General features: G+C 48.3%; 1 protein-coding gene across 1 annotated transcript in view; it reads left to right on the top strand.

Annotated features, from left to right (window-relative positions):
- Positions 1 to 6,918: 6,918 nt before the first annotated feature.
- The window catches only part of LOC107149291 (N-acetyllactosaminide alpha-1,3-galactosyltransferase-like), a 2,810-nt gene continuing 2,740 nt past the window's right edge, over positions 6,919 to 6,988 (top strand). The window contains exon 1 of the mRNA XM_048799856.1: positions 6,919 to 6,988. This exon is cut by the window's right edge and continues 190 nt beyond it. The gene's annotated coding sequence lies outside the window, so the exon portion shown is untranslated.

Genomic DNA, 6,988 nt, shown 5'->3' with positions numbered 1-6,988 from the left:
TTACTGGCTATGTTTATACCTTCGTTACCAGTTCTCTATCATAAACAGGCCTGAAAAGTTCATTTGTAATAAATTAAACAGTAGAGTGCCAATTAAGAAAGAAAAGGACACTGTAAAGAAAATCTCATTTGTGCAGCCTGGGTTGCCAAAAACATCCAACATCTGATCTGATGCTAAAAACAAATAAACACTGCATATCTTTAGTTTCTTTATTGTTCTCTGGTAACCTGAAAGCGGCAGATCATATTTGTTTCTGAAGATGTTTCATTGTGTAAGGGATTTAGATCATGAGTGAAAAATAAAGTTAAACACCAACGGTATCAGGCACAAGGCAAACCGTGCCTTGACCTAGCTACCTGTGGGCACAGTTGGAGAAAGGGTGGGTAGGCACATCGCACCAACATGCACTTCTAAATAGTATTTCCTTCATTTGAAATTACAATTACACATGAGCAAAAAGAAGCCAGCAAACTCCTTGTTTTTCTTTTTTTAAGGAAGTAAACTGTATCCACCCACATTTCTCACTCATAAATGTAAGTTAAAATGCTCCAAGGTTCTCAGCATACAGAGAGCTAAGGAAAAAATTAGGTCAACAGGGTTCAGTGTTGACAGTGTATCCAGCTGTTTATGGCTTTTCAAATTTTCCATAAACCTAACTGGTATCAGTGTATGTAAAGTTTCTAACACTTCCAGCTAGGGAATACTTCAGAGAAGAAAAATGCTTTCCTTCGAGTTTACAAATGCCATTTGGTCTAATTTTTCAGCGAAGGTTTGTCTAGTTAGATTATGAGATTTTTCCTGGAGAGCAACAATGAGAGAATGTCTCTCATGCTGTCAGAGAAAGAGTTATATTTTCAGTCCTTGGAAGAAACATAGAATGTGATGGGCGAAACGTCAAGTGGGTGGGGAGCTGTGAGCCCGTGCGAGCCACCAGAGAGATCTCTAAGAAAAAGACGTTCTGAGTAAGACACCACACCAGCACATTTGGCTACAAAAAATAGAAGAGAGAGGGTGTCACGGGGCAGGATGCACGGGGCAGGTTCTTACCCAAGCAGCACTGAGGATCAAGCCAGGAGCAACTTAGGAAAACCAAGCTCCGAAAACTGGGAAGACTCAACACAAAAATTGAACGCATAGGGTCAGAGGCTGGGTCAGAGGCTGGGTCAGATGCAAGCTGGAAGCCTGTGTGGAGGGAGAGGACAGAGACCAAGAAAGCCTCAGTTTCTGCAAGTCTTGGTACCACTGAGTCTCTGATGAGCATGCCCAAGGCCAGCGTCAGCAACGCTGAGGGCTAACAGCAACGCAGGGGTCAGGTTTCCTTCCTAACCAGGGACTCACATTGGCCAAGCAACCTGCCACACCATGCCCTATCTCTCAAGTAGTCCATCGGAGGTTTGGGGCTGTGATTTCTTAACAAATGATCTCCATTCTAAGATGTTTTAAAACTCAATATTTTGAAAGCTACCAAGTTTTAAGTCATAGTGTCTCCCTGCGCCATATTCAGGAGGCTGCATTAGAGGATCACGGTAGGTCTCAAACTGGTCCAGCACCTAGTGGGAAACCAGGTGTAAGTGTGTTCAGGTGCCTACCTGTTCCCCTGTACACGGTGTGGTGATCGAGAGCAGGAACTTGAAGTCGCGCTGCTTGGGCTAAATCCCAGCTTCCCCAGTCCTTAGCTCTAGGATCTTGGGCAAACTATGCCATGTTTCTGGAATCAGTTGCCTCCACCAAACAATGAGGAAAAGAGGAATCCCTACCCCGTGGGGTTGTGAGAGCCAGCTGAGTTCTACCGAGGGCCTTTTTAGTAGTGCCCCGCTGGAAGAGGAAGGATCCAAGAGTGGCTTCTTCTTGATGTTACTCTATGTGACTCTAAATAACAACGACTTTTTTTCTTTTTACTTGACTCCAAAGTATTCTATTTCAAGGAATTCCATCAAAGAAAGTTGCCCCTTCTGTGTCAACATCTGCCAAAGCCCCTCCTTCAAGAAGTGGAAATTCCTTGGCTTATGGTCAAACGTGAGGACTAAGACTTTATCTATAAATCTACAAAGACTGAGAGAAGAAATGGCCCCTTTTTAACATAGTTGCTATTTCAATCACCTGGCTGGGCTCAAAAGTCACTGATTAAGCGCCAACTGCTTATGTGTGGACCTCAAAGACACCCACACCCGCTCGGCTCCGTAGCCACCATGGTCGTAAAAATGGTGACAACTCAAATTTCACCGACTGTTGGCATCACCTCCTTCATCCCATTCCAGGGCCAGCTTTCCCTGTGGGCATCCTGTGCACCCTGCTGGGCACTCCCACAGAGGCCGAGGACACTCAGGGTGGAAAAGCCAAGGGGCAGGCTGGGGCCAGGTGAGGGGAGAGCCGCTTTGCCTGGTGTAAGAGGCTGAAGGGGGAGCCCTGTCGCGGTGCCAGCTGCCGCCGGTGCTGCCTGCCTCTCAGAAGCTCAACAGCCCCATCCTGTTCCCTTTTCCCAAGGCCAAACTCCACCTCCTCATGAGTTCATTAAAAGCCACTTAAAATTTCAGGTGTTTTTGTTTCTTATGCAAATTCCAGATAATTTTTTTGGGGGGGGGGATCAGTTACCATAGATAAGGAAGATTATATGTATTTAAATTAGGAAGAATGGAGACTTGACTAAGCTGTATTTACAGGGTAGTGTTTTGCCCACTACCTTCTTCAAATTCTGCTTCACACTGAAAAACATGACGGAGCACGAAGAAGGGGAAGGAGCCCCATCCAAGCCACTGAGAGCAGAGGGAGTGTCTGAAGTCTAGTAGGCACATTGGGTGAGTCACTGGGGAGAGCGAGGTCCAGGAAAAGAAAGCCCCCAGACACTTTGTTCTTCGACATCACCGATGAGCATCAGCCAGCAGCAAGGAGCAGAACCAACCCACCTAAAGTCAATTATTTTCACAGATTCCTTAAAATAACTGCTAGGTTATCCGTGTGGGTAATCTTCTGTGGAAAGACATACATCAGCAGGGAGGGAGGGGGAATTCTGAGCCTTCTCCAAACCTATATCCCTACACCATCTACTATGGGATCCGTGAGCTACAGAGGGCAATGAGTGCTTCTCACGCAACACACACACCAGAGCTCAAAGACACAGTGGGAAATAAAGAACGTAAAATACCTCAGGAAGTCTATATTGGCAGCTTTATTGAATTCACAATATTTGGGGCATATTGATTTAAATAGAACATTATTAAAATTAATCTATTTTCCTTTTTACAGTTTTTAAGAGGCTACTCAACATCTTAAACTTATTGGTGAGAGTTGCATTTGAAGTCCACATTATATGTCTCTTGGCCACCCCTGGGCTAAACTAGTGAGAGAAAAAAAGATCTTTCAAAGTCAGCTTTCCATTACTATAACAAATATCTGAGCTAATGAACTTATAAAGAGAAAAGGTTTATTTTGGCTCACAGTTTCAGAGGTTTCAGTCCATGATTGGTCGGCCCTGTTGTCTTGGGCCTGTGTCCTCGGCACTCATGGCACAGAGTGTGAAGGACTCTCAGAAAAGCTGCCCAGCTCCCAGCCGGGAAGTAGAAGAGGAAGAGGGCAGGGTCCTGCAGTCACCTCAATAGGGTATGACCTCCCACTAGACTCACCTCCTAGGGGTCTACCACCTCTGATTCTGCCACGCTGGCGAGCAAGTCTTTCCCACGGGACCTCTGGAGGACCCTCAAGGTCCAAAGGAGAGCAGGCAGGCTCAGAGAAAGCAGGGTGTCGTCATGAGGGGCGTCCCCTTCCCAGGGCCGGAGGCACCTTGACACAGAGGTCTTAACGGCTAGCTTCGCTTTTAATAGGCAAGTCTGTTAAAAGTATCTGTAAACATTTATTAAACGATGTCTCTGGCTTTGCAGTGACAACAAATGCCTTGTACGGATCCTTGTGGACACAAACTCTCCATGGGCGGCAGCCGGCCCTGGGCGTGGCATAGCTGGTGGGGGACACAGACCCCAGCCTACGCCCTCCTGCCAGAACCCACCCCCTCAGCAAACGGCCCAGCTCTCTCCCTGCCCCTGGCCTCCAGGACCGGAGGCATCTGTGTACCAAGGCTCCGCAGGATGCCAACGGAAACAGCTTTCAGAAACTCCACCTCAGCGCTCATCCTCTTCAGGTTCTCGCCAGTTATTTACAGGTGCAAGAAATTAGGAAAAGGAGAATTGGGAATCTGGCGTGGTACAATGAACAGCTCTTCCCCTTCATGGGCGTCCCAGGAGATGTGATGGGCTCTTGCGCTGGGAATGAGGCTCCGCCTGAGGCTGCACTCTGGGCTGCCCTCACCCTCTCTCCTTTCTACTTATTATTATTTAATAGCAGCCAAGGCAAACGAAAGCACAGAGCCTCAGCAGAGTGGCCTGATGAAGATCAAGATCCCAGCGCTGCCCAGGGAGCAGACGGAGCCAGGCCCGCAGCTGAACTCCCTGCCCAGCCAGTCCTGCCTGTGGGAAGGCTCCCCGATGGCTCAGGTCCCCTCCCCAGGACCCACTGCTAGATGTGGACATACGCTTCTGGGAGAACAGAAAGGACCCTTTCCTGTTGGACAGTTCAGCTGCTTATTATCACTGTAGCTGGCCTGAAAGCCAAGGATAAATTACCGCCCTCTCTTACCACCAATCAGGAAAATAAAAGCCACGGTGCAATTATCAGCACCAGACTACCAACAGGGATGTGAAGGCCCACATAGTTCAGGAACACGTTGACACAAAGCTCGGTGGCCCTCTGTTGTTCTGATTGCTTTAATCACAGAGATCCCACATTTGTATATTCTCCATATTTACACCAAACCTGAACAAAGAGTTTCATTTTTCTGTATGTAAGAAGTCCGATGGATTGAACTTGTCTCCAGGCCCCTTACTGTCTGCACCATGGAGTCCTCCCAGATGGGGTGCAGACGGATAAGGAACTACACCCAGCACGCCTTCACTGGGGCTTTCACTCTATGCACAACGTTTAAAGGTTCATTATTTGAAAGCTTAAAGTAGTCTTACAGGGTTAAACAATGAAAGCAATTTTTATTCTCTAAAATATAAAACTTTCGTTTGATAAAACTATAAATACTAGAGCACAACACACAATCACCAGTGCCCAGCCACAGAGCACCCATCCTGCTTCTCTATCTGCAGCCCGGTCTCTCACCCCCAGATCTCTACCCCAACAGAGTTATCCTCAGTATCAAGTTCACGCAAGAAACAAACCGACCCATGCGACGTCTAATTCTAATTCTAGTTATTGCTTCCTGAGTTTTCCAGAGCCACCGCATACCAACAGCTGCCTTTCCAAATGGAAAACAAATTTTAGGATGGAAACTCAGATACAGTAAGTAGGGCCAACCATTGTTCTCTTGGAATGACACTGTGGAGTCCTGTGTCTTTTCTTGGAGCAGTTTCAAGGCGGAAGTGACACCATGCCCAGTTCACTCTCTCAGTTAGGCCTGCCCTGACGCTGGGGTAAGAATCCAAAGTGCTCAGACACAGGCCTCATCGTGACAGCTCTGAAGTAAGTCGCAGAATTGAGTGTTCAGGGGAAAGTTCAAGGGCAGGAACAAACGCCCTTTTTTCTCCGATGGAAGTCCTCGCCCGGTCAACCCTACTTATCATGTAACACAGGAAAAGTCGCGTTTGTATTTCCTATCATCTGAGGATAGGTGTTTCAATTAAGCTATTAAATGATAAAACGAACACCACCTTGCCTCTAACCAACAGTCAGGCTATACAACGGAGCCCCGAGCGATGACAATTTTCCCTGAGTTCTGTGACTTTAGGAGGGTGGGAAAGCCACGGGCAAGCAGTAGACACCGTACCTCCAGCTTTGGGTCTCTGGCCAGGTCAGCAAAGCACAGCGTGACATGCCCATGAGACCTAGGGGCTGACCCTCGGCTGTAGCTCCCAGCCAGAACTGACCCCAAGAGAAAGCCACAACACTCCACGTCGCATGGCGTGGCTGACTTACAATGCTCAGGAGGTGAGGTCTTCTAAGTGCATTTTTACCTGGGTGTTTTGGGCTTAGGATGGGATGTGATCCGTTCCTTGAGCAGCACCTCTTAATATACTTCAGCCCACACTCCAGGGAATGACCCCACGGTCCTAACACTGAGCAGAGGTGATTAAGAAATATTCAGACACAAGTTAGACTGGGGATATCCATTTACCTGTGCTCTCCGAGGGGGAGACTGAGGAAGTTAGAAAAGAAGAGGAGGAGGAGGAGAGGAGAGAAACAACAGTCCCTTTCGCACAGAGTCTACTTTTGATTTACGCGTAAGTGTCAGTCAGTGATACAAGGCCACATAATAGTAATTAAACAACCAAAGCCAAAACAGTGAAATTCTGCGTCCTGCCCATCAGGCTCTCCAAAGGTCTTGGTGGTGTTTTTAGGATGATAGTTGTGGCTAGAGACGCTGCCTTTGCGGTAGCTAGCAGGTGCGCCGTGGAAGGAGCACCAACACAGGGATCCACAGCAGTAGTTGTCATCCGACAATGTCAGACAGCTCCACAGCTCTCCATGCATGGTGTGGTCCGCGTGCTGGAAGCTTGGACCCCAGGGTGGCGGTCCAGAGGCAGGGCCAGCGGAAGGCAACTCGGTCATGATCTAATCAATGCTGGTCTCCAGGCTGGGCTGGGTCTTGCAGGAATGTGTCAGTTCTGGGGAGAGTGGGCCACTGTAGAGGCCACTCCAGGTGCTCGGTGTCCTCTGCACATGGCTGTTTCCTTTTCTGTCCTCCACTGAGTTGAGACACAGCCAGGAGGGCCCTTGCCGTGACATGTCTCCATGCTGTTTGAACCTCCCAGCCCTCAGAACTGTGAGTCACGCAAACTCTAACGCACCCAGCCTGAAGTGTTGTGCTATGGCCATACAAGATGGACTGATACAACCAATAAGTTAAAAATGTCCAAGACTGGCCGCCTCCGGCCCAGGCGGCGCAGCGACATTTCGGTCAGCGGAGGGCGCCGCCGGGACCACGTCTCTTATACAC

The sequence above is a fragment of the Marmota marmota genome, unplaced genomic scaffold (genome assembly GCF_001458135.2).
Source record: "Marmota marmota marmota unplaced genomic scaffold, marMar, whole genome shotgun sequence".
NCBI classification, from domain to species: domain Eukaryota; kingdom Metazoa; phylum Chordata; class Mammalia; order Rodentia; family Sciuridae; genus Marmota; species Marmota marmota.
The sequence above is the reverse complement of the archived record's forward strand: the minus strand, read 5'-3'. Positions and strand labels throughout refer to the sequence as shown.